This window comes from Trachypithecus francoisi, unplaced genomic scaffold (genome assembly GCF_009764315.1).
Source record: "Trachypithecus francoisi isolate TF-2019V2 unplaced genomic scaffold, Tfra_2.0 Lachesis_group3, whole genome shotgun sequence".
Lineage (NCBI taxonomy): Eukaryota > Metazoa > Chordata > Mammalia > Primates > Cercopithecidae > Trachypithecus > Trachypithecus francoisi.
The window spans coordinates 125280531-125304603 of NW_022681468.1; the positions used below are offsets into that span (position 1 = coordinate 125280531).

At 39.7% G+C, this 24073-nt stretch overlaps 1 protein-coding gene across 12 annotated transcripts in view; it reads left to right on the forward strand.

Annotated features, from left to right (window-relative positions):
• The window catches only part of CSNK1G1 (casein kinase 1 gamma 1), a 224238-nt gene that overhangs the window by 47686 nt on the left and 152479 nt on the right, over positions 1-24073 (forward strand). Inside the window, exon 1 of one of the 12 annotated variants that reach the window (XM_033189791.1) lies at positions 12308-12393. The exons of 10 other annotated variants lie outside the window; for them this stretch is intronic. The gene's annotated coding sequence lies outside the window, so the exon portion shown is untranslated. Of the gene's footprint in view, positions 1-12307; positions 12479-24073 lie in introns of those variants that run through there. One more of the 12 variants, XM_033189795.1, reaches the window with a different exon arrangement.

The following is a 24073-nucleotide window of genomic DNA, read 5'->3' on the forward strand; positions in this document are numbered from 1 at the left end:
AAAGTGATTTTTGGTTACATGGATGAATTGTATACTGGTGAACTCTGAGATTTTAGCGCACCTGCCACCTGAGTAGTGTACATTGTACTCAATATGTAGGGTTTTTTTTTAACCCTCACCACCCCTCCTACCTTCCCTTCTTCTGAGTCTCAAGTGTCTGTTATACCACTCTATATGCCTTTGCATACTCATAGCTTAGCTCCTTCTTGTAAGTGAGAACATTACGGGTATTTTAGAATAGTGGGCTCCAGCTTCATCCGAGCTGCTGAAAAAGACATTATTTTAGTTTTAAAAAAAAGGCTGAGTAGTAGTCTTTGGTGTATATATATCACATTTTCTTTATCCACTCATGGGTTGATGGGCACTTAGGTTGGTTCCATATTTTTGCAGTTGTGAGTTGTGCTGTGATAATCATGTGTGCAGGTGTCTTTTTGATATAATGACTTCTTTTTTGGTGGGTAGGTACCTACTAGTGAGACTGCTGAATCAAGTGGTAGATCTATTTTAGTTTTTTGTTGTGTGTGAGTGTGTGTGTGTGTGTGTGTGTGTGTGTTTTTGAGACAGGGTCTGGCTCTGGCTCTGTCGCCCAGGCTGGAGTGCAGTGACATGACCTTGGCTCACTGCAACCTCCACCTCCTGGGCTCAAGCCAGCCTCCCACCTCAGCCTCTTGAGTAGCTGGGATTACAGGCACACACCACCACACCCAGCTAATTTTTGTATTTTTTTGTAGAGATGATGGCTTACTATGTTGCCAGGGCTGGTCTCGAAATCCAGAGCTCAAGTGATCCACCTGCCTTGGCTTCCCAAAATGTTAGGATTACAGCCATGAGCCACGGTGCCCTGCCTACTTTTTGTTCTTTGGGAAATCTTCATGGTATTTTCCATAGAGGTACTAATTTACATTCCCACCAGCAGTGTATAAGTTTTCCCTTTCACCGTATGTGTGCCAATGTCTTTTTTTTTTTTTAATAGCCGTTCTGATTGGGATAAGGTGGTGTCTCATGGTTGTAATTTGCATTTTTCTGATGACTAGTGATGTTGAGCATTTTTTCATATTTTGGTGGCCATTTGTGTATCTTCTTTTGAGAAGTATCTATTCATGTCATTTGCCCCCCTTTTTTTTTGAGATGGAGTCTCGCTCTGTTGCCCAGGCTGGAGTGCAGTGGCGTCATCTTGGCTCACTGCAAGCTCTGCCTCCCGGGTTCACGCCATTCTCCTGCCTCAGCCTCCCGAGTAGCTGGGACTACAGGCGCCCACCACCATGCCCGGCTAATTTTTTTTAGTAGAGACGGGGTTTCACCATGTTAGCCAGGATGGTCTCGATCACCTGACCTCATGATCCGCCCGCCTCGGCCTTTGCTGGGATTGCAGGTTTGCCCACTCTTTGATGGGATTTTTTTCCCCTTGCTGATATGTTTGAGTTCCTTGTAGATTCTGGGTATTAGTCCTTCGTTGGATGCAGTTTGCAACTATTTTCTTCCATTCTGTGGGTTGTCTGTTTACTCTGATGATTATTTCTTTCGCTCTGTAGAAGCTTTTTCGTTTAGGTTTCATTTATTTTTGTTTTCGTTGCATTTGCTTTTGGGGTCTCAGTTATAAATTCCTTGTCTAGGCCAGTGTCCAAAATTCTTCTAGAATTTTTTTTTTTTTTTGAAACGGAGTCTTGCTCTGTCACCAGACTGGAGTGCAGTGGTGCAATCTCGACTCACTGCAACCTCTGCCTTCCAGGTTCAAGCGATTCTCCTCCCTCAGCCTCCCGAGTAGCTGGGACTACAAGCATGCATCACCACACCCAGCTAATTTTTGTATTTTTATGGAGACGGGGTTTCACCATGTTGGCCAGGATGGTCTCTATCTCTTGACCTCATGATCCACCCGCCTTGGCCTCCCAAAGTGCTCACAAGCGTGAGCCACCGCGCCTGACCTCTTCTAGAATTGTCATGGTTTCAGGTGTTAGACTGAAGTCTTTAATCCATCTTGAGTTGATTTTTATATGTGGTGAGAGACAGGGATCCAGTTTCGTCTTTTACATGTGGCTCTCCAGTTTTCCCAGCACCATATATTGAATAGCATGTCCTTTTCCCATTTTGTTTTTTGTATGCCTTGCTGAGGATTGGTTGGTCCATTGGTCTGTTTATCTATTTTCATACCAGCACCATACTATTTGGGTTACTGTAGCCTTGTAATACAATTTGAAGTCAGGTAATGTGATTGCCTCCAGCTTTGTTCTTTTTACTTAGGATTGCTTTGGCTATTTAGGCTCTTTTTTTGGTTGCATATGAATTTTAGGATTGTGTTTTCGAATTCTGTGAAAAACAATGTTGATATTTTGGTAGTAATTGCACTGAATCTGTAGCTTGCTTTGACAGTATGGTCATTTTCACAATATTGATTCTTCCAATCCATGAATATGGGATGTATTTCCATTTGTTTGTGTTATCTATGATTTGTTTCAGCAATGTTTGGTAGTTCTCCTTGTAGAGATCTTTCACCTCCTTGGTTATATATATTCCTAGGTATTTCATTTAAAAAAAAATTTTTTTGTACCTGTTGTAAAAGAGATTGAATTCTTGATTTGATTCTCAGCTTGATCATTATTAGTTGTATAGCAGTGCCACTTATTCATGTACATTAATTTTGTAACCTGAGACTTTACTGAATTTATCAAATCTAAGAGTCTTTTGGAAGAGTCTTTCGAGTTTTCTGGGTATACAATATCATTGGCAAACAGTGTGATTTCCTCTTTTTCAATTTTGATGCCTTTTATTTCTTCTTGTCTGATTGCTCTGTTTAGGACTTCCAATACTGTGTTGAATAAAAGTGGTGAAGCTGGGCAGTTTTTTCTTATTCCAGTTCTTAGGGGGAATGCTTTCACCTTTTCCCATTTAGTATGATGTTGGCTGTGGTTTGTCACATGGCTTTTATTATTTTAAGGTATGTTCCTTTTGTGCCTAGTTTGTTGAGGTTTTTATTTTAAAAGGATGCTGAATTTTATTGAATGCTTTTTCTGTGTCTATTGAGATGATCATATATATATATATACACACATATATATATATATATTTTTTTTAAGTTCTGTTTATGTGGTGGATCATACTTACTGACTTGTGTAAGTAGAACCATTTCTCCATCCCTGGGATGAAACACACTTGATCATGGTGAATTATCTTTTTGACGTGCTGTTGGACTCAGTTTGCTGGTATTTTGTTGAGGTATTTTAATTTATGTTCATCAGGGATATTGGTCTCTAGTTTCTTTTTTTGTTATACTTTTTCAGTTAGGGAAGCTTTCCTCTTTCTCAATCTTTTGGAATACTTTCAGTAGGACTGGTACCCCAGTTCTTCTCAGAGTGTCTGGTAGAATTTGGCTGTGAACCTGTCTGGCCCTGGGCTTTTATTTGTTGGCATTTAAAAAATGACAGAGTCAATCTCATTGCTTATTATTGGTCTGCTCAGGATTTCTGTTTCTTCCTGATTCAAGTGAGGAGGGTTGTATGTTTCCAGGAATGTATCCATTTCATCTAGATTTTCTAGTTTGTGTGCATAGAGGTGTACATAGTAGTCTCACATGATCTGCCATTTCTTAGCTGTGTAGTATTAGGCCAATTACTTATCCTCTCTAATCTTTTCTTTCATGTAAAGTGATAATCATACCTCTTTCATAGGATAGTTGTTAAGATAGTCCAGGTGAAGTGTCTTGTATAGTGCCTGGTATGCAGTAGGCACTTAAAAGATGCTTGTCTTATTACTGTAAAAATTTAGAGATGTGATTTAAGGCCTAAAGTTATAATAGTTAAAGGTAGTTATAATTATGGAACTTTTAAAACCTTTATTTAAAGTAGTTGTGAATCTACTACTCTGCTGTTTTAGTAAATTTGTTATAGAAATGATTATATACTCTTTTGTGATTCTGGGGCTCTAAGAGTTTCTCTTGGTATGGAGTAAGTAAGCCATTATAATATGAGAATAAGGCAGTACTAACTGTCAGGTTATGTGCATTAGTTTTTAGGCAAGCTCACCACCTATACCTTCTCCAATTAATAGAAATTGGAGTTGTTTTTACTGAAAATAATAAAAGATGAATCTGAAAGCTGAGCATATACATTTATAGAATTCAATTGGATGCCTGCTATGCTGCTTATGAGTGAGATAATGTAATTGTAGCTATATCCCAGTGAAGGTAAAATAACGCTAACAACCACTTGAAATTATGTTGCTCGATTCTCCTTAAAATATACTTTTATTACTGTGTCGCTATAGGGGATGATTACAGGAAAAAGTGTCCATTGCCCAGATTATCACAAATACTGAAAACAACAAAAGAATTATTTATTAAATCCTGTATTAATCGAGTTCTCATGATTCAGATGCTTTTTACATGTTCAATAGTAACCCTGCTAACACATTACAGAGTACCGGACTGTATGGTAATAATTTCACTGTACAATACAAGCTAATTTAGTAGCATTCTATTGATGAAAACTTGAATGTATTTATACATGAAAATGTACTTATTCCCTAAAAGAATAAATTTTCTTGTGATAATATGTGCATTTGTTGCACAGTCAGCAGTGACTCTTAAGAAGCATTAAATAAATTTCATGACGTTCCTTTATAATTAGGCAACAAGAATATGTGGTCCTAGGGTGTATTAGGTTCTCTAGAAGGACAGAACTAATAGAATATATGTATATATGAAGGGGAGTTCATTAAGCTGAATTGACTCACACAGTCACAAGGTGAAGACTCACCATAGGCCATCTGCAACCTGAGGAGCAGGGAAGCCAGTCCAAGTCCCAAAACATCGAAAGTAGGGAAGCGGACAGTGCAGCCTCCAGTCTGTGGCTGAAGGCCTGAGAGCCTCTGGCAAACCACTGATGTAAGTCCAAGAGACCAAAAGCTGAAGAACTTGGAGTCCGATGTTCTTCGAGGGTAGGAAGCTTCCAGCACGGGAGATAGATGAAGACTGGAAGACTCAGCAAGTCTGCTCTCTCTGTCTTCTTTTGCCTGCTTTATTCTAGTCATTTTGGCAGCTGATTAGATGGTGCCATCCAGATTAATGGTGGGTCTGCCTTTCCCAGGCCACTGACTCAAATGGTAATCTTCTTTGGCAGTAGCCTCACAGAAACACCCAGGAACATTACTTTGCATCCTTCAGTGCAATCAAGTTGACACTCAGTATTAACCATCACATAGGACAATCGTGTGCTTCTGTATTTATAGGTTTGGGTAATCAGTGTAGTGTTTATAAATACATAGTAGAGTAAGTCAGGGGCTTTTGAGTCAGGCTGTCAAGTATCCACTTGACAAAAGTGTCAAAGCCTCTACTGCTTTCTAGTTTTGTTACGCACCTTACTTGGTTTCCTCATCTATGAAGTGAGAATTATAGTAACAGTATTACTATCCATAAGGTAGCTTCTGGAAGGATTTAATGAATTAATATATTTAAATCATTTAAAGTATACCTGGTGCATAAAGGCCCAATAAGATTTAGATGGTATAGTTTTTACTGTTCTACAGTGTGACAGATGTCTTAAAGTGAACTATTTTTAGAGAACAGTAAAATCGGCTGGGAAAACAGAGGCTTCATGTTAAGAACGCTAGTATTCCTTTTGCATTTCCACATAGCTATAGAGTGAGAAGATAAGGGGATAATGGCCTTTTGAAGGAAAGAGGGGAGAATATATAACTTTAAAGATTTTAACTGGATGGGTGAAATTGTTTATATGTTTTAAGTATAGTCAGTAATTAAATATTTTTTTGAGACTGGACAAAAGTTAAATAAAAGAATAGTAATTATATTCAATGTCATAGCAGATTTTAAACCACAGCTTTTCAAGTTGCCTGTAAATACCATGCAAACGCAAGAGGAGGCTGGTTGTAGTAGCTTACGCTTGTAATCCTAGCACTTTGCGAGGCCAAGGCAGGAGGATCGCTTGAGGCCAGGAGTTCAAGACCAGCCCGGGCAACATACTGAGACTCCATTTTTCAAAAAGTAAAAAGGAAAAATCAGCCCAGCATAGTGGCGTGAGCCTCTGGTCCTAGGTACTCAGGAAGCTGAGACAAGAGGATTGCTTGAGCCCAGGAATTTGAGGCTACAGTGAGATGATTGTGCCACTGCACTCCAGCCTGGGCAACAGAGCGAGGGAAAAAAAAAACAAAAAACAAGAGGAATGTAAAAGTGCAATGCATTTTACAACGCTATGATTAAAGTGAACTCTATCTTAAATTATATAAAAACTGACTTTATTTTACTTATTTATTTTTTGAGGTAGGATCTCCTCTGTTACCCAGGCTGGAATGCAGTGGCACAGTCTCCTGCTCACTCCAGCCTCTGCCTCCTGGGCTTCAGTGATCCTCCCACTTCAGCCTCCTGAGTAGCTGGGACTATAATGCACACTACCATGTCTGGCTAATTTTTGTATTGTTTAATTAATTTATTTTTTTGCTAGAGACAGTGTTTCGCCATGTTGCCCTGGCTGGTCTTGAACTACTGGGCTCAAGGGATCCACCCATCTTGGCCTCCCAAAGTGCCGGGATTACAGGCATGAGCCTCTGTGCCTGGCCCGTACCAAATGAGATTAAAAACTTGCTTTGGGCCAGACATGGCAGCTCGCACTGGTAATACCAGCACTTTGGGAAGTCAAGGCAGGAGGATTGCTTGAGCCCAGGAGTTCGAGACCAGCCTGGGCAATGTAGTAAGACTTGTCTGTATTAAAAAAAAAAGAGAGAGAGAGAGAGAAAGAAAACAAAACTTGTTTTGTATGTACCAATTAAGAGTATAGTATGTGCTTGAAGGGAAAAAGGTTTAGCTGTTGAACAGATTTGGGAGAAATAACCAAATTGCTTTGTGGGTATTTCATGCACAAAACTAGGAAAGAGAAATGAATATGGGAGGATTCAAGTTATAATAAGACTTTATGTTCCATGAGAGGAGGATATTACATATTACAGAATATTGATTTCAGAAGGCAAAAGATATTTAAGAAAAAAAATACAGTAAAATGTTAGATAAGATCCAATTAGAGCCTACCAGGCACTCTTGTGAGGTTTGTTACTGCCTTCTGTGGTTTATCAGTAGCTTAGTGGGAACTACAGAAAAATAATTCAGGCGGCCGGGCGCGGTGGCTCAAGCCTGTAATCCTAGCACTTTGGGAGGCCGAGACGGGCGGATCGCGAGGTCAGGAGATCGAGACCATCCTGGCTAACACGGTGAAACCCCGTCTCTACTAAAAAATACAAAAAACTAGCCGGGCGAGGTGGCGGCGCCTGTAGTCCCAGCTACCTGGGAGGCTGAGGCAGGAGAATGGCGTGAACCCGGGAGGCGGAGCTTGCAGTGAGCTGAGATCCGGCCATTGCACTCCAGCCTGGGTGACAGAGCGAGACTCCGTCTCAAAAAAAAAAAAAAAAAAAAAAAAGAAAAATAATTCAGGCTTTATGTCCAAAATCATAACTCTAACTCCCTCCATTCTTCTCTGCTTTCATTAGGTGGAGGAAAGTATTGCTCAAGGAAAATTTAACAATATGGCCATTTCATAATTAGAAAACTTTATTAATACTGGTGTTAGGTCTTTGACCAGACACTTTTAAACTTAGCGTGTTCATGGCCTTAATTTAGTACAATATCAGAAGCAGCTGTCTTCATATTAGCGAACAGCCCATACATTTTTATTAATTTTGTGCATGGTATATTATGGCCATTTCTCTTTATATTATAAAACTATCTGTCATAGAAATGCTTTAATTATGCTGGGTGCAATGGCTTGTGCCTATAATCCCAGCCCTTTGGGAGGCTGAGGCAGGAGGTTCGCTTGAGCCCAAGAGTTTGAAACCAGCTTGGGCAACATAGCACAACCTAGTCTCTTCCCCCACCAAAAAACAGAAAAATTAGCTGGGCATGGTGGTGTGTGACTGTGGTTCCAGCTGCGGGGAAAACTGAGGCGGGAGGATTGCTTGAGCCCAGGAGGTTGAAGCTCCATTGAGCCATGATTGCACTGCTGCATTCCAGCCTGGGCAACAGAGCAAGTCCCTGTCTCCAAAAAAAAAAAAAAATGCTTTTATTATTTCAGTGGAGAATAAGCTGTTATTTTGTGTGATGCTCATTTCCTTAAATAATACATTACATTGTTATTTTTTTGTATATGAAATTGAAAAATTGGAATTTTTCTCTTGAATAAGAAACAGAAATGAATCAGACTTATCTCATTACCAATACTAATCATACTATTCTGAATTTCTCTATAGAGAGCATTATAAATATCTCATACTCTTGCTTTTATATTACAAATTTGTATTATAGGGTGAACAAGATACTTTTTATCATAAACAGGGTATTTTCCTTTGTGTTTTGTGAATTCCCACCCTTGTTTTTGGCAATGTAGATCACTTACACTGAAGATTTTAAAAGTCATATTTCACTTTAAGAACTTGAGACCAGAGGTTACAAACTGGTGGTGTGGACAGTGTTTAAAAATTTTAAAAAATTAATTGCCAATGTATAAAAACTGGGAGATTTTATTAAAATTTCAGTGTTAAGCAACTTCTGAAAACTCAGAGCTGGCAACATTGCATGGGACCCATGTTCTTTTTGTTTTTTGAGACAGAGCCTTGTTCTGTAGCCCAGGCTGGAGTGCACTGATGCGATCTCAGCTCACTGCAACCTCCGCCTCCCAGGCTCAAGCGATTCTCCTGCCTCAGCCTCCCAAGTAGCTAGGATTACAGGCACTTGCCACCACGCCTGGCTAAGTTTTGTATTTTTAGTAGAGACAGGATTTCACCATGTTGGCCAGCCTGGTCTTGAACTCCTGACCTCAAGTGATCCGCCTGTCTCGGCCTCCCAAAGTGCTGGGATTACAGGCATGAGCCACTGTGCCCGGCCCCATATTTTTATATGGCAAAATTCAACAGGAGCAGAAACAGCTGTGCCTGTTAGGTGGAACACCCACTATTCACTTTGCTACTCTACACCTTCCCAGTAAAGAATCAATATCTGGTACTTCTGAGCATTGTAACCTCTTCATTAATGCATTTGTTTTTTTTTTTTTTGACATGTGCCTGTTTTGGTGGAATTATCTAGAGAATAAGAAAAAGGGCTGGGTGCAGTGGCTTACTCTGTAATCCCAGCACTTAGGGAGGCCAAGCGTGTGGATCGCTTGAGCCCAACCTGAGAAGCATAGTGAGACTCTGTCTCTCCAAAAACTAAACAAAAATTAGCCAGATGTCATGGTGCTCACTTGTTTTACCAGCTACTCAGGAGGCTGAAGTGGGAGGATTGCTTGAGCCCAGAAGGCTGAGGCATCACTGCACTCTAGCCTGTGTAGCAGAGTGAGACCCTGTCTCAAAAAAAAAAAAAAAAAGCCCTGGTCTACTTAGGCAGTCATTTATTTTATACAAGCAGTATTTTTTGTAACATGAATACAGGGGGTGAACCATGATAGCAGATTGCCTGAGCTCAGGAGTTTAAGACCAGCCTGGGCAACACGGTGAAACCTCATCTCTACTAAAATACAAAAAAAAAATTAGCCGGGCATGGCGGCATGGGCCTGTAATCCCAACTACTCAGGAGGCTAAGGCAGGAGAATTGTTTGAACCTGGGAGGCGGAGGTTGCAGTGAACGAGATCGTGCCACTGCAGTCTGGGCAACAGAGGGAGACTCTGTCTCAAAACAAAACAAATTCAACGAACTGAAATAAGCTTATAGTAATTTAAAATTCAGGCAAGTATTGCTTCCATAAAGCAATCACCTCAAGAAACTACTTATTCTAAAAGTGCTACTCAAAGCATTTTTGGGGAAAAAAAAGGTATATTTCCTTTGAATATTCTCAGAATGTCTGTTATCCTTTGAGAGTAGATGCATTTTAATAATAGTAATACATGTAATTTGACAAAAAAATCAAATGGGACAAATTTTATTAAGTAGTGAGAAACCAGCTCAAAGTCTAACGTGTGAGACTCTGGATGATACCAGGTTTTATCCAGCATCACAGTAAATTTGAACCTCATTAGAAACATTTGTCCAAAGTAAATAGTTCTCTGGAAAAGATGATATTATAAATGTAAGTTTAGGTCAGGCGCCGTGGCTCACACCTGTAATTCCAACAGTTTGGGAGGCTGAGGCAGGTGGATCACTTTGAGCCCAGGAGTTCAAGACCAGCCTGGGCAACATGGCAAAACCTTGTCTCTTAAAAAAAAGTACAAAATTTAGCCAGGGTGGTGGTGTGTGCCTGTAGTTCCAGCTACTCAGGAGGCTGAGCCAGAGATCATTTGAGCCCGGGAAGTAGAGGTTGCAGTGAGCCAAGATCATGTTGGCCAGGCACGGTGGTTTACGCCTGTAATCCCACCACTTTGGGAGGCCGAGATGGGCAGATCACCTGAGGTAAGGAGTTCAAGACCAGCCTGGCCAACATGGTGAAAAAACCTCCTCTCTACTAAAAATACAAAAATTAGCCAGGCGCGGTAGCATGCACCTGTAATCCCAACTACTTGGGAGGCTGAGGAAGGAGAATTGCTTGAACCTGGGAGGCGGAGGTTGCAGTGAGCTGAGATTGCACCACTGCACTCCAGCCTGGGCGACAGGGCGAAATTCTGTCTCAAGAAAAAAAAAAGAGCATACTACCGCACTCCAGTCTGGGCAACAGAGTGAGAGCCTGTCAAGAATGAATGAAAGAAAGAAAAAGAAAGGAAAGAAGGGAGGAAAAAGGAAGGAAAGGGACAAGTTTATACCCAGGAGCCCTTCAAACTTATGTCCCTCCCAAAATAATATGATATAATGAATTAACCAAAAAACAATAATACCAAAGCATCAGTAACAAAGAAAACTTCAGAGTGATGAAAACCAGGTGACTGCCCTAATCTCATGCCACAAATTTCTAGAAATGTCTTTCAGAAACAGTATTATTTATACCAGATGGAAAGAAAATCATTTGCAGCTTTTTTTTTTTTTTTTTTTTTTTTACCATACACTGTTGTTAGAACCACATAAAGTTTAGAAACTCCTACTGATACGTCACAGGAAGAAGAAAGTTAGTTGGGTATGTAATTCAGTTGTGTCTTGAGGCCACAACAACAAAGCCATAAAAAATATATGATTAATTTATTTGTAAAAATTTTTATATAAATATATATGTCCCTCCTCTTTAATAAAAGCTCCTAAAAGTAAGTCACAGTTGACTTAGTTTTACCTGGAAGAACTCCCCACCTAAGTTGGATAAGGTTTAGAAGTGAGGTCATTAGGTGAGAAAATTGGCAGCAGTCTCGAAATCCTTTTCCCAGCTATATAGCAGTTGCTTAAGCCCCTGGCTTCCTGTCCATCTTTGTCAGGTGAAATGAATGAACCAACTAGAGAAACATATTTACCAGGTAAACTCAAGAAAAAATAATTGCACTAATTGTAGGTTAAAGATAGACCACGTTTGAAATCTCCCAGTTGAAAAATTATTTTGAAAACAGACATGAGGCTGAATGTGGTTTCTCATGCCTATAATCCCAGCACTTCGGGAGACTAAAGTGTGAGGATTGTTTGAAGCCAGGCGTTTGAGACCAGCCTGGGGGACATAGTAAGACCAAGTCTCTGCAAAAGAATTTAAAAATTAGGTGAGTGTGATGGTATGCCCCTGTATTCCCAGCTATACTTGGGAGGCCAAAGTGGGAGGATCACTTGAGCCCAGGAGTTCAAAGCTGCAGTGAATTTTGATCACACCACTGAACTCCATCCTGGCCAACACAATGAATCCCTGTTGCAAAACAAATCAACAAGTAAAAACAGATGAAATGTAATTCACCACATTAACAAAAATAAAGAGAGAAACCTTATCACTTTGATGGATACAAAAAAAGTCTTTGATAATATTCACTAATAGTTCATAATAGGAAAAGCTTCACAATAGGATTTAAAAGGAACTTAATCTGATAAAGACTATACAACAACTCTATGGAAAACTTTAGGTCGGGCATAGTGGCTCATGCCTGTAATCCCAGCACTTTGGGAGGCTGAGGCTGGTGGATCACCTGAGGTCAGGAGTTTGAGACCAGCCTGGCCAACATGGTGAATGAAACACTTTGTCTCTACTAAAAATACAAAAATTAGCTGGGTGTGGTGGCGCACACCTGTAATCCCAGCTGCATAGGAGGCTGAGGCAGGAGAATTGCTTGAACCTGGGACGTGGAGATTGCAGTGAGCCTAGATCCCGCCACTGCACTCCAGCATGGATGACAGAGTGAGACTCCGTCTCAGAAAAAAAGTTCCATGTCCCTAAAGGCTGTGACATAATAATAACAATAGTACGAATTATGATGTAGCAGTACGAGCTGCAGACAAAACCCCTCAGACACCAAAGGGCTTTATTCGGCCAGGAGCATCAGCAGACTTAGGTCTCAAAAAACCGAGCTCTCCGAGTGAGCAATTCCTGTCCCTTTTAAGGGCTTACAACTCTTAAGGGGGTCCGTATGACAGGGTCATGATCGATTGAACAAGCAGGGGGTATGTGACTGGGGGCTGCATGCATGGGTAATCAGAACAGAACAGGACAGGGATTTTCGTGATGCTTTTCCTTACAACGTCTGGAATCTGTAGATAACACAAGCAGTTAAGTCAGGGGTTGATTTTTAACTACGAGGCCCAGGGCGCAGCGCTGGGCTGTCTGCCTGTGGATTTCATTTCTGCCTTTGAGTTTTTACTTCTTTTTTCTTTGGAGGCAGAAATTGGGCATAAGACAATATGAGGAATGGTCTCCTCCCTTTATGATAGACAAGCTATATTAACTTTTTTTCTTTTTCTTTTTCTTTTCAGACAGAGTCTGGCTCTCTCATCCAGGCTGGAGTACAGTGGCATGATCTCAGCTCACTGCACCCTCAGCCTCTTGGGTTCAAGTGATTCTCCTGCCTTAGCCTTCCAAGTAGCTGGGACTACAGGCGTGTGCCACCATGCCTGGCTAATTTTTGTAGTTTTAATAGAGACAAGTTTTGCCCTGTTTTCCAGGCTTTCCTGAACTCCTGGCCTCAAATGATGAGCTCGTCTTGGCCTCCCAAAGTGTTGGGATTACATGCGTGAGCCACTGCGCCCAACCTGCATTAACTTTTTCTGTTTTTTTTTTTTTGTTTGTTTTAAAAAGCAAAGCTGAGTGCCAGTGGCTTATGTTTTTAATCCCAGTGCTTTGAGAGGCTGGGGTTGGAGGATTGCTAAAGGCCAGAAGTTCAGGGCTGCAGTGAGCTCTGATCATGCTCCTGCACTCGGGCGTAGCTGACAGAGCGAGACCCTGTATCTTAAAACAAACAACCAAAAAAACCCAAATGTGTGCTTTAAATAGATAAATTTTATGGTAGGTGAATTATATCTTAATAAAGCCATTTTTAAAAAACACAGATTTGACCCATGGAGAAATTTTGCCACAGAAAGGGAGCATAAATATAGTATTCAAGTGAGGAAGAGCATTCAGTGTGTTAGAAGAAATTTTAAGTCACTCAAGGGAAGGAGAATTAGCTCCTTTGAAAAAAATTTGTGGACATGTTAAAATCACTGCACAGATTTAAAAAAAGATTGTTTTAGGGAGACAGTTGTGAGGCCAGTGCACTTTTTGCTCAATTGGGATGAATGGGTAAGTGAGTGGGCAAGCAGGATCATTTGGTTGGTGTGGCAGAAGGGAGGAGGGCTCAGGCTTTGGACTCCTCTGGCTGTGTTTGACAGTGTGACCTAGTCAGTGAACATAATTCTCTGAGTCTCAGTGTCCTCTTTGAAAAGGAATAATTGCCTTTACTAAGGCAAGTAATTCCAGTTTGACTCCACTGAATAGGTCACACAGCACCTAGAGTCAATCATTTAGAAAATGTAAATGCTTTTTGAAAGCTAAATCCCTTTAAGCGTAAATGTCATTTCGCTTCTTAAATGGCTTCTTATTGGAATATCAGCGACCTATAAAATCCTGAACAATGGACTCCTGCTACCTCTTCACTTTGCTCATTGTAATCCCTGTGTTGCTGGTCTTCTTTCACCAAAAGCCTTTCTTAATAGGCTACTGCTCTTCCCTGTCTGGAAACTGTGTTCCCTAGCTCTTGACAAAGACACTGTTTAAGTGTGGCTTCTAATTTATATTTTCACAACAGTGTACAAGGATTCCCTTTTCTTCTCATCCACACCAATACTTGTTATCTTTAGTTTTTTTTATAATTGCCATCTGATAGAGTGAGAATGTAAGTTAGTATCTCCTATTATGCAAAACTGTATGGAGGTTTGTCAAAAAACTTAAAAATAGAATTACTACATGATGCAGCAATCCTACTTCTGAGTATTTACCCAAAAGATTTGAAATCAATTTGTTGAAGAGATGTCTGCTTTCTTATGTTCATTGTAGCATTATTCACAATAGCCAAGTTACGGAATCAATCTAAGTGTTCAGCACATGAATCAATAAAGAAAATGTACACACACACGCATGCACACACACATATACATATTCAGCCTTAAAGAAGGAATTATGTCATTTGTGGCAACTTGGATGGAATTGGAGAATATTTTATTATGCTAAGTGAAATAAGCCAGGCACTGAAAGACAAACACCGTGTGTTCTTACTTATATGTGGAATCTAAAACAATTGAACTCGTAGAAGCATACAGAGGCTGGAGGGTTGAGGAAGTGGAGAGACCATGGTTAAAGGGTACAAAATCTCAGCTAAGGGATATATATAATATATATATTTTTAATTCTGTTGTACAGTGTGGTGAAGATAGTTTTTGTACATTTTTAAATTGCTGAGAGAATAAATTTCAAATATTCTTATCACAAAAAAGTTAAGTATTTAAGGTAATGGATATGTTTACTAGCTTGATTTAATTATACATTATATTCATAAATTATAACATTACTTTGTACTCCTTACATTTATATAATTATAAATTGTCAACATACAATTTAAAAAAAATTTTTAAATAAATGTGTCTTCTAATAAAAGGCTTCTCACCCCTCTGTCTAAAACTCTTCCATGCTGTGCATGGTGACACGTGCCTGTAATCCCAGTTTCTCAGGAGGCTGAGGTGGGAGAATCTCTTGAACCCATGCGTTCAAGGATGCATTGCACTGTGATCGCACCATTGCACTGTGATCGCACCTGTGAAGAGCCACTGCACTCCAGCCTGGACTACATAGCAAGAACACATCTCTAAATATGAATAAAGTAAAACTTTCCTCTTTGATTTCACTGTAATCCTTAGTTTAGCAGATCTTTGATATGTAGCATGGTCCTGATTTGTGGTTTTTTTATTCATGTGTTGGTGAGGCCCTGTCTACACTAGAAGTTCTGTGAGCAGAGGAGCTATATATGTCAAGTTCACTGTTACATCCTCGGTGGAATAACCCAGTTTTAGTCACATAGGAGGCACTCACTGAATAGTTATTTATTAAAAAAAAATTTTTTTTTGCCATATACCTACAACCTTCTTACTTTTATTTTTAAGATTAAAACAAAAAATGTTCTTGGTTTTTGAGTTTTTTCTTTTTCTTTTTCTTTTTTTTTTTTGGCTTCCAGCAGGAAACAACTACTTTGAGATTTTTTTCTTACGTTTTAAAAATTATTATTATTATTACTATACTTTAAGTTCTGGGGTACATGTGCAAAACATGCAGTTTTGTTACATAGGTATACACGTGCCATGGTAGTTTGCTGCACCCATCAACCCTTCACCTACATTAGGTATTTCTCCTAATGCTATCCCTCCCCTAGTCCCCCACCCCGCAGCAGACCCTAGTGTGTGATATTCCCCTCCCTGTGTCTATGTGTTCTCATTGTTCAACTCCCACTTATGAGTGAGAACATGCGGTGTTTGATTTTCTGTTCTTGTGTTAGTTTGCTGAGAATGATGGTTTCCAGCTTCATCCATGTCCCTGCAAAGGTCATGAACACATCTTTTTTTTATGGCCTCATAGTATTCCATGGTGTGTATGTGCCACATTTTCTTCATGCAGTCTATCATTGATGGACATTTGGGTTGGCTCCAAGTCTTTGCTATTGTGAATAGTGCCGCAGTAAACATACATGTGCATGTGTGTTTATAGTAGAATGATTTATAATCCTGTGGGTATTTACCCAGTAATGGGATTCCTGGGTCAAATGGTATTTCTAGTTCTAGATCCTTGAGGAATTGCCACATTGTCTTCCACAATGGTTGAACTAATTTACACTCCCACCAACAGTGTAAAAGCATTCCTATTTCACCACATCCTCTCCAGCATCTGTTTCCTGACTTTTTAATGATCGCCATTCTAACTGGCGTGAGATGGTATCTCATTGTGGTTTTGATTTGCATTTCTCTAATGACTGTTGATGGTGAGCCTTTTTTCCATATGTTTGTTGGCTGCATAAATGTCTTCTTTTGACAAGTGTCTGTTTATATCCTTTGCCCACTTTTTGATGGGGTTGTTTGTTTTTTTCCTTGTAAATTTGTTTAAGTTCTTTGTAGATTCTGGATATTAGCCCTTTGTCAGATGGATAGATTGCAAAATTTTTCTCCCGTTGTGTAGGTTGTCTGTTCACTCTGATGATAGTTTCTTTAGATGTGCAGAAAGAAACTCTTTAGTTTAATTAGATCCCATTTGCCAATTTTGGCTTTTATTGCCATTGCTTTTGGTTTTTTGGACATGAAGTCTTTGCCCATACCTGTGTCCTGAATGGTATTGACTAGGTTTTTATCTAGGATTTTTATGGTTTTAGGTCTTACGTTTAAGTCTTTAATCCATCTTGAGTTAATTTTTGTATAAGGTGTAAGGAAGGGGTCCTGTTTCAGGTTTCTGCATATGGCTAGCCAGTTTTTCCCAACACCATTTATTAAATAGGGAATCCTTTCCCCATTGCTTGTTTGTGTCAGCTTTGTCAAAGATCGTATGTGTGGTGTTATTTCTGAGGCCACTGTTCTGTTCCATTGGTCTATATATATCTGTTTTGGTCCCAGTACCGTGCTGTTTTGGTAACTGTAGCCTTGTAGTATAGTTTGAAGTCAGGTAGCCTGATGCCTCCAGCTTTGTTCTTTTTGCTTAGGATTGTCTTGGCTATGCGGACTCTTTTTTGGTTCTATATGAAGTTTAAAGTAGTTTTTTCCAATTCTGTGAAGAAAATCAATGGTAGCTTGATGGGGATAGCATTGAATGTATAAATTACTTTGGGCAGTATGGTCATTTTCGCGATATTGATTCTTCCTATCCATGAGCATGGAATGTTTTTCCATTTGTTTCTGTGCTCTCTTATTTCATTCAGCAGTGGTTTGTAGTTCTCCTTGAAGAGGTCCTTCACATCCCATATAAGTTGTATTCCTAGGTATTTTATTCTCTTAGTAGCAATTGTGAATGGGAGTTTACTCATGATTTGGCTCTCTTGTTTGTCTGTTACTGGTATATAGGAATGCTTGTGATTTTTGCACATTGACTTTGTATCCTTGGACTTTGCTGAAGTTGCTTATCAGCTTAAGGAGATTTTGAGGCATGGTCTCACTCTGTCGCCCACACTGCAGTGCAGTGGTGCGATGTCAGCTCATTGCAATCACCACCTCCCAGGTTTAAGCAATTCTCGTGCCTCAGCCACCCGAGTAGCTGGGATTACATGCATGCACCACTACACCTGACTAATTTTTATAGGCATGAGCTACCACACCCAGCGACTTTTTTTTTTTTTTAACTATTTTTTAAGAAGACTGGCTCTCACTATGTTGTCCAGGCTGGAATGTAGTGGCTGTTCACAGGCCTGATCATCGTGCACATCAGCCTCGAATTTGTGGGCTCAAGTGAGCCTCTCACCACAGCCTCCCAAGTATCTGGGAATATATGTGTGTGACACCACACCTGGCTTCACAAAATATTTGTTGATTGAACTAGGAACACTTTGAATAAATGTAGTGGTTTGTATTTTTCCTTTTTGACACCTGGAAATTATCCAAGCTCCTTCAGTAATTGCTATTATTCTTTAAGGTTTATTTATGTAGAAATAGTATTTAAAAATGCATATGTAAGCTGCATTTTTACAGGCTCACGCCTGTAATCCCAGCACTTTGCAAGGCTGAGGCAGGCGGATCACCTGAGGTCAGGAGTTCGCAACTAACCTGGCCAACACAGTGAAACCCCATCTCTACTAAAAATACCAAAATTAGCTGGGCATGGTGGTGCATGCCTGTAATCCCAGCTGCTTGGGAGGCTGAGACAGGAGAATCCTGGGAGGTGGAGGTTGCAGAGAGCTGAGATCGTGCCACTGCACTCCAGCCTGGGTAACAGAGCCAGACTGTCTCAAAAAAAAAAATGAATAAAATAAAATGCATATGTATGTTTTTCTTTTTTCTCTCTTTTTTTTTTTTGAGATGGAGTCTAGCTCTCTTGCCAGGCTGGAGTGCAGTGGCGCAATCTCTGCTCACTGCAACTTCCGCCTCCTGGGCTCAAGTCTCCTGCCTCAGCCTCCCGAGTAGCTGGGATTACAGGCACGTACCACCACACCCAGCTAATTTTTGTATTTTTAGTAGAGACGGGGTTTCACCATGTTGGCCAGGATGGTCTCAATCTTCTGACCTTGTGATCTGCCTGCCTCGGCCTCCCAAAGTGCTGGGGATTACAGGCGTGAGCCACCGTGCCCAGCCTCTTTTCCTTTTTTTTTTGAGATAGAGTCTTTCTCTGTCATCCAGGCAGTAACACAGTCATAGCTCACTGCAACCTCGAACTCCTAGGCTGAAGGGATCCTTTCACCTCAGCCTCCCAAGTAGCTGGGACTACAGGTACACACCACTGTGCCCAGCGAATTTTTTTTTTTTTTTTTTTTTTTTTTTTTTTTAGAGAGACATGGTCTCACCACATCACCCAGGTTGGTCTTGAACTGCTGGGCTCAAGCAATCCTTCTGTCTTGACCTTCCAAAGTGCTGGGATTACAGGTATGAGCCACCACACCCGGCCTTTTTTTTTTTAAACAGTTATTTAAATCTTCTTTTCTTGTACAAGATACAGTACATTTCACATATGCCTCTTTTCCTGTTGGAGAAGGTGAATCAAGTGGAGGGAAGTAAACTGATATTGAGGCTGAGAATAGCAGATTTCTAGCCTGATTTTTCTACCTCTCACCTACTTTGTGCCTATGTAAATAGGCTGTTTCTTCATCGCCAGGAAAAAATGAAATAGGAGCTGACTATTGACAATTCCAGAAAGCACCCAGATAAGAATACTTAGAATTGGATCTAAAACAAAACCTACCCACCTCTTTTTTGGGGAGAGACAGGGTCTGTTTGTCTCCCAGGCTGGAGGGTAGTGGTGTGATCACAGCTCACTACAGCCTTGACCTCCTGGGCTCAAGTGATCTTCCTGCTTCAGCCACCCAAGTAGTTGAGACTACAGGCATGTGCCACCCTCCTAATTTAAAAAAATGTCTGTTTGTAGAGATGGGGTCTCAGTATGTTGACCAAGCTGATATTGAACTCTTGGGCTCAAGCGATTCTCTTATCTTGACCTCCCAGAGTTCTAGGATTATAGGCGTGAGCCACCACACCTGGCCAAAATCAGTTTCTTGGCTATAAGTTTTCATCTTCTGATGTTCTCTTATGCCATTTAAAATGGGTGAAAATTTGGGTTATAGTTTTCTAATGACTGTTGCCTTTTCACAGTGATCACAGTGATAACACATGGCACATAATTAGGGCAGGATATACCTTAAATGTCTGTTTCCCAAAACAAGCTATTACAGTGCCCTTCTTTTGTACTCCTTTTAGCAACTCACCATAGCACTAATCACAATGCATTGTAATTGCTTGTTTACTTGTGTAGTAGCTCTAGTAGCTTGGTGAAGGTTGTCACATTCACCATTTTATTTGCAGGGTACTTGTGACAGGTACTGTAGTCATGGTACTTGTGATTATCTTTTTCTTTCTACTCAGAATGATGGCAAGAATTATGATGTCTGGAGTTTGGATTTTTTTAGCCTTATGAGATCTGTTCATTGGTTGAAAACCAAGATTGAGAACTCATTTTTATGTGTGAGTGAGTGTGTGTGTGTGTGTGTTTTATTCACTAAGTCTTTGGGAACTTACCATGCTAGGCCCTGCAAATAAAATGGTGAATGTGACAACAGTTTTTACCTTCACACAGCTAATACAAGAGTAAACAAACAAGAGTAAACAAGCAAAACAAACAAACAGTGCAGTGTGATTACTGCTGTGGTGAGTTACTAAAAGGAGTACATAAGAGGGGCACTGTAATTGCTTGTTTTGGGAAACAGATATTTAAGGTGAAAACTAAATATGAGCATAAGTTAACATAATGAAGAGCAGAGATAAAGGGAGATCCAGGTCCAGGGCCCTTTGGAAGCCTTGAAGTAAGTTTGATGTTCATTAACATAAAATGTAAGGGAACAGTTTGACAGAAATTAAGTGGAAGAGGTAAGCAAGTGCCAGATCTGGAATGACCTCAAGCCATGTAAAGATTTTGTTTTATTCTAAAGAAAGTTGGGAGACTGGAAGAGGCTACTAGAGAGTTGAGGGTCCTCAGAGGTTGGTGAAATCATAGAACAAGTACAATGAGAGTAAATGAGTGAGAGAGCTGGAAGGCAAATAAAATCAAAGTGCCACTGTATTTTGCTTTGGCTCCCTTACTTTAATAATGAACAGCTCTTCTAAAAATGTGTATATAACTAGTGGGGCTGGGCATTGTAGCTCATGCCTGTCATCCCAGCCCTGTGGGAAGCCAAAGCTGGAGGATCTCTTGAACCCAGGAGTTTGAGACCAACCTGGGCAATATAGTGAGACCTCGTCTCTACAAAAAAAAATGTACAACAGGTAGAATAGACGAATTTATGACATTGAGATTAGTTGTTTTCACTGATAAAAGTAAGGGATCTGAAGATGTAAGCCCAAAGTCATAAATTTTATTTATAATTTACTTTTTAGTTATAGGATCCAGTCATTTCCAGAGATCAATGTTATAAAGAAATAAGATAAAAATAAGTATTACAGATTAAGTGGACAGTGTTTTCTGTGCCTTTTTGGCAAGTACAATACAAAGAACATTTTTTACCCTGACCACGTAAGTTGCTGACAGGCTGGGCGCGGTGGCTCACGCCTGTAATCCCAGCACTTTGGGAGGCTGAGGCAGGTGGATCATGAGGTCAGAAGATCAAAACCATCCTGGCTAACACGGTGAAACTCCATCTCTACTAAAAATACAAAAAATTAGACAGGCGTGGTGGCGGACGTCTGTAGTCCCAGCTATTCGGGAGGCTGAGGCAGGAGAATGGCGTGAACCCGAGAGGTGGAGCTCGCAGTGAACCGAGATCGCACCACTGCACTCCAACCTGGACAACAGAGCGAGACTCCGTCTCCAAAAAAAAAAAAAGTCGCTTACAAGATGTTTCATAAATCCCAGTACTTTAGTATGCTACTAAAATGTAGTCTGAAGATTAGATATACTGTGGTGTGTGTGTGTATATATGTATGTGCATGAAATATAGTAGTATATACTAAATACAGACAAGGTTTCGCCACATTGCCCAGGCTGGTCTTGAACTCCTGGCCTCAAGTGATCCACCTGCCTCAGCCTCCCAAAGTGCTGGGACTACAGGCGTGAGCCACCGTGCCTGGCCAGTATTTTGTAGTTTTGAGCATAGATTTTTTTAATACAGGTTTTGTAATATAGCTTCCTAAGTTTCTTGTTGCTTTTTTTAGATAGAATTATTATTTTAATTAACAGGCTTTATTTTTAGATTCTTTAGGTACAGTTTTAGGTTTACAGAGAAATGGAGTGGAAAGTACAGAGTTCCTATATATTCCCTAACACTCCTCCACCCCCGTTTTCCCCTATTATTAACGTCTTTCATTACTGTGGTACGTTTGTAGTAGTTAATGAACCAATATTGACACATTATAAACTAAAGTCGGTAGTTTACATTAGATAGAATGTATTACACTATTTGTATTATACATTCTATGGATTTGGACAAATGTATAATGACATGCATCTACCATTACAGTATCATACAGAATAGTTTTCCTGCTCTAAAAATCCCCTGGGTTCCACCTGTTCACCCGCTCCCCTCCTCACCCAGAATATCTGGCAACCATTGATCTTTTTACCATCTCCATAGTTAGGACTTTTCTAGAATGTCATGAATTTGGAATGTAGTATTTAGCTTTTTCAAATGGATTTCTTTCACTTAGCAATATGCATTTTAGGTTCTTCTATGTCTTTTTGTAGCTTTGAATAATTCATTTCCTTTTATTACTGAACAATATTCCGTTGCATAGCTATACCGCAAATTTGTTTATTCATTCACCTATTGAAGGAAATTTTAGTGTTTTCATTTTTTGACAATTACAAGTGAAGCTGCTGTAAACATTTAGGTGGTGGTTTTTGTGTGGACTTAAGTTTTCATTTCATTTTGGTGGATACCAAGAAATACGATTCCTGGGTCATAGGTAAGAGTATGTTTAGTTACATAAGAAGCTGCCAAACTTTCTTCCAAAATAGCCATACCATTTTGCATTCTCACCAGCAGTGAATGAGAGTTCCTGTTGCTCCATATCTTCCTTAGCATTTGATGTTGTCAATGTTTTGGATTTTCACTATTCTAATAAGTGTATAGTGGTATCATTGTTTGAATTTGCAATTCCCTTGTGACCTATGGTATCGAGCATATTTTCATGTATTTATTTTCCATCTGTATATCTTCTTTGATGAGATGTCTGATACAAATCTTTTGCTTATATTTTAACTGGGTTGTTTTCTGATTGTTGAGTTTTAAGAGTTTTGTATATTTTAAATAACAGGCCTCTATCAAGTAAGTGTTTTGTAAGTATTTTTTCCTAATCAGTGGCTTGTCTTTTCATTCTCTTAGCAGTGTCTTCCCCAGAGCAGAAGTTTTTAATTTTAGTGAAGTTAAACTTAACAATTTCTTCTTTCATTGATCATGCTTTTGTTGGTATATCTAAGAAGTCATTGTCAAACCCTAAGTCATTTAGATTTTTTCCTATGGTATATTGTAGGAGTTTTATTTTATGTTTTACATTTAGGTTGTGATCCATTTTGATTTTATTTTTGTGAAAGATGTAAGGTCTGTTTCTAGATTATTTTTGTTTGTTTGCAAGTATATGTCTAACTGTTGCAGCACCATTTGTTAAAAAGACTATCCTTTCTCCATTGAATTGCCTTTGCTCCTTTGTCAAAGATTGGTATATTTGTGTGAATCTATTTTTGTGTGAATAGACTATATTTGTGTGAATCTATTTCTGGACTTTCCATTCTGTTCCATTGATTTGTGTATTTATTTATTTATTTTTTTGTCAATATCACACTGTCTTGAGTACTGTAGCTTTATAGTAGTTGTTTATTTATCTATCTATCTATTTATTTATTTATTTTGGTGACAGGGTCATACTGAAGTGGTGCAGTGGCACTATCATAGCTCACTGCAGCCTTGAACTCCTGGGCTCAAACAGTCCTCCCAGTTCTGCCTCCTCAGTAGCTGGTTCCATAGGTGTGCACCACCTTGCCTGGCCAATTTTTATTTTTATTTTGTAGAGACAGGATCTCGTTTTGTTGCCCAAGCTGGTCTTGAACTCCTGGGCTCAAGTGATTCTCCCACTGTGGCCTCCCAACGCACTGGGATTACAGATATGAGTTACTGCACCTGGCCTTTTGTTTTGTTTTGTTTTAGCTTAAATGCATTCCAAGCCTTGTATTGGTACTTAAATTGTCCTACAGTGTCTTTTAATTTGTCCTATAGTTTTTGATAGTTTTATAAACACACATTCATGTGTGCATATGAGCACACAGATATCATTTTTGCTTAATGTTTGCTAAATACTTACCCTGGGCGTGATACTGCTTTTGAAACTTACCCTGTGTTTTAAACATCAGGTTAGGCTTTGATCTCATTCTTTGAAAAGCTTACAATTGGAATGACAGATATTGGTACAAAAACCATTGGCAACCCAACATAAGGGGAAATTTGTTGGGGTGTTTCTTAGAATAATTTTTATCCTTGACCAAAAAAATTTAAAAGAAAAAAGACTTACAAGGAGAAAGACTTTTGTTTTTGTCGTATTATTTCTGTTTTGGACAGTAGCATGGGAAGT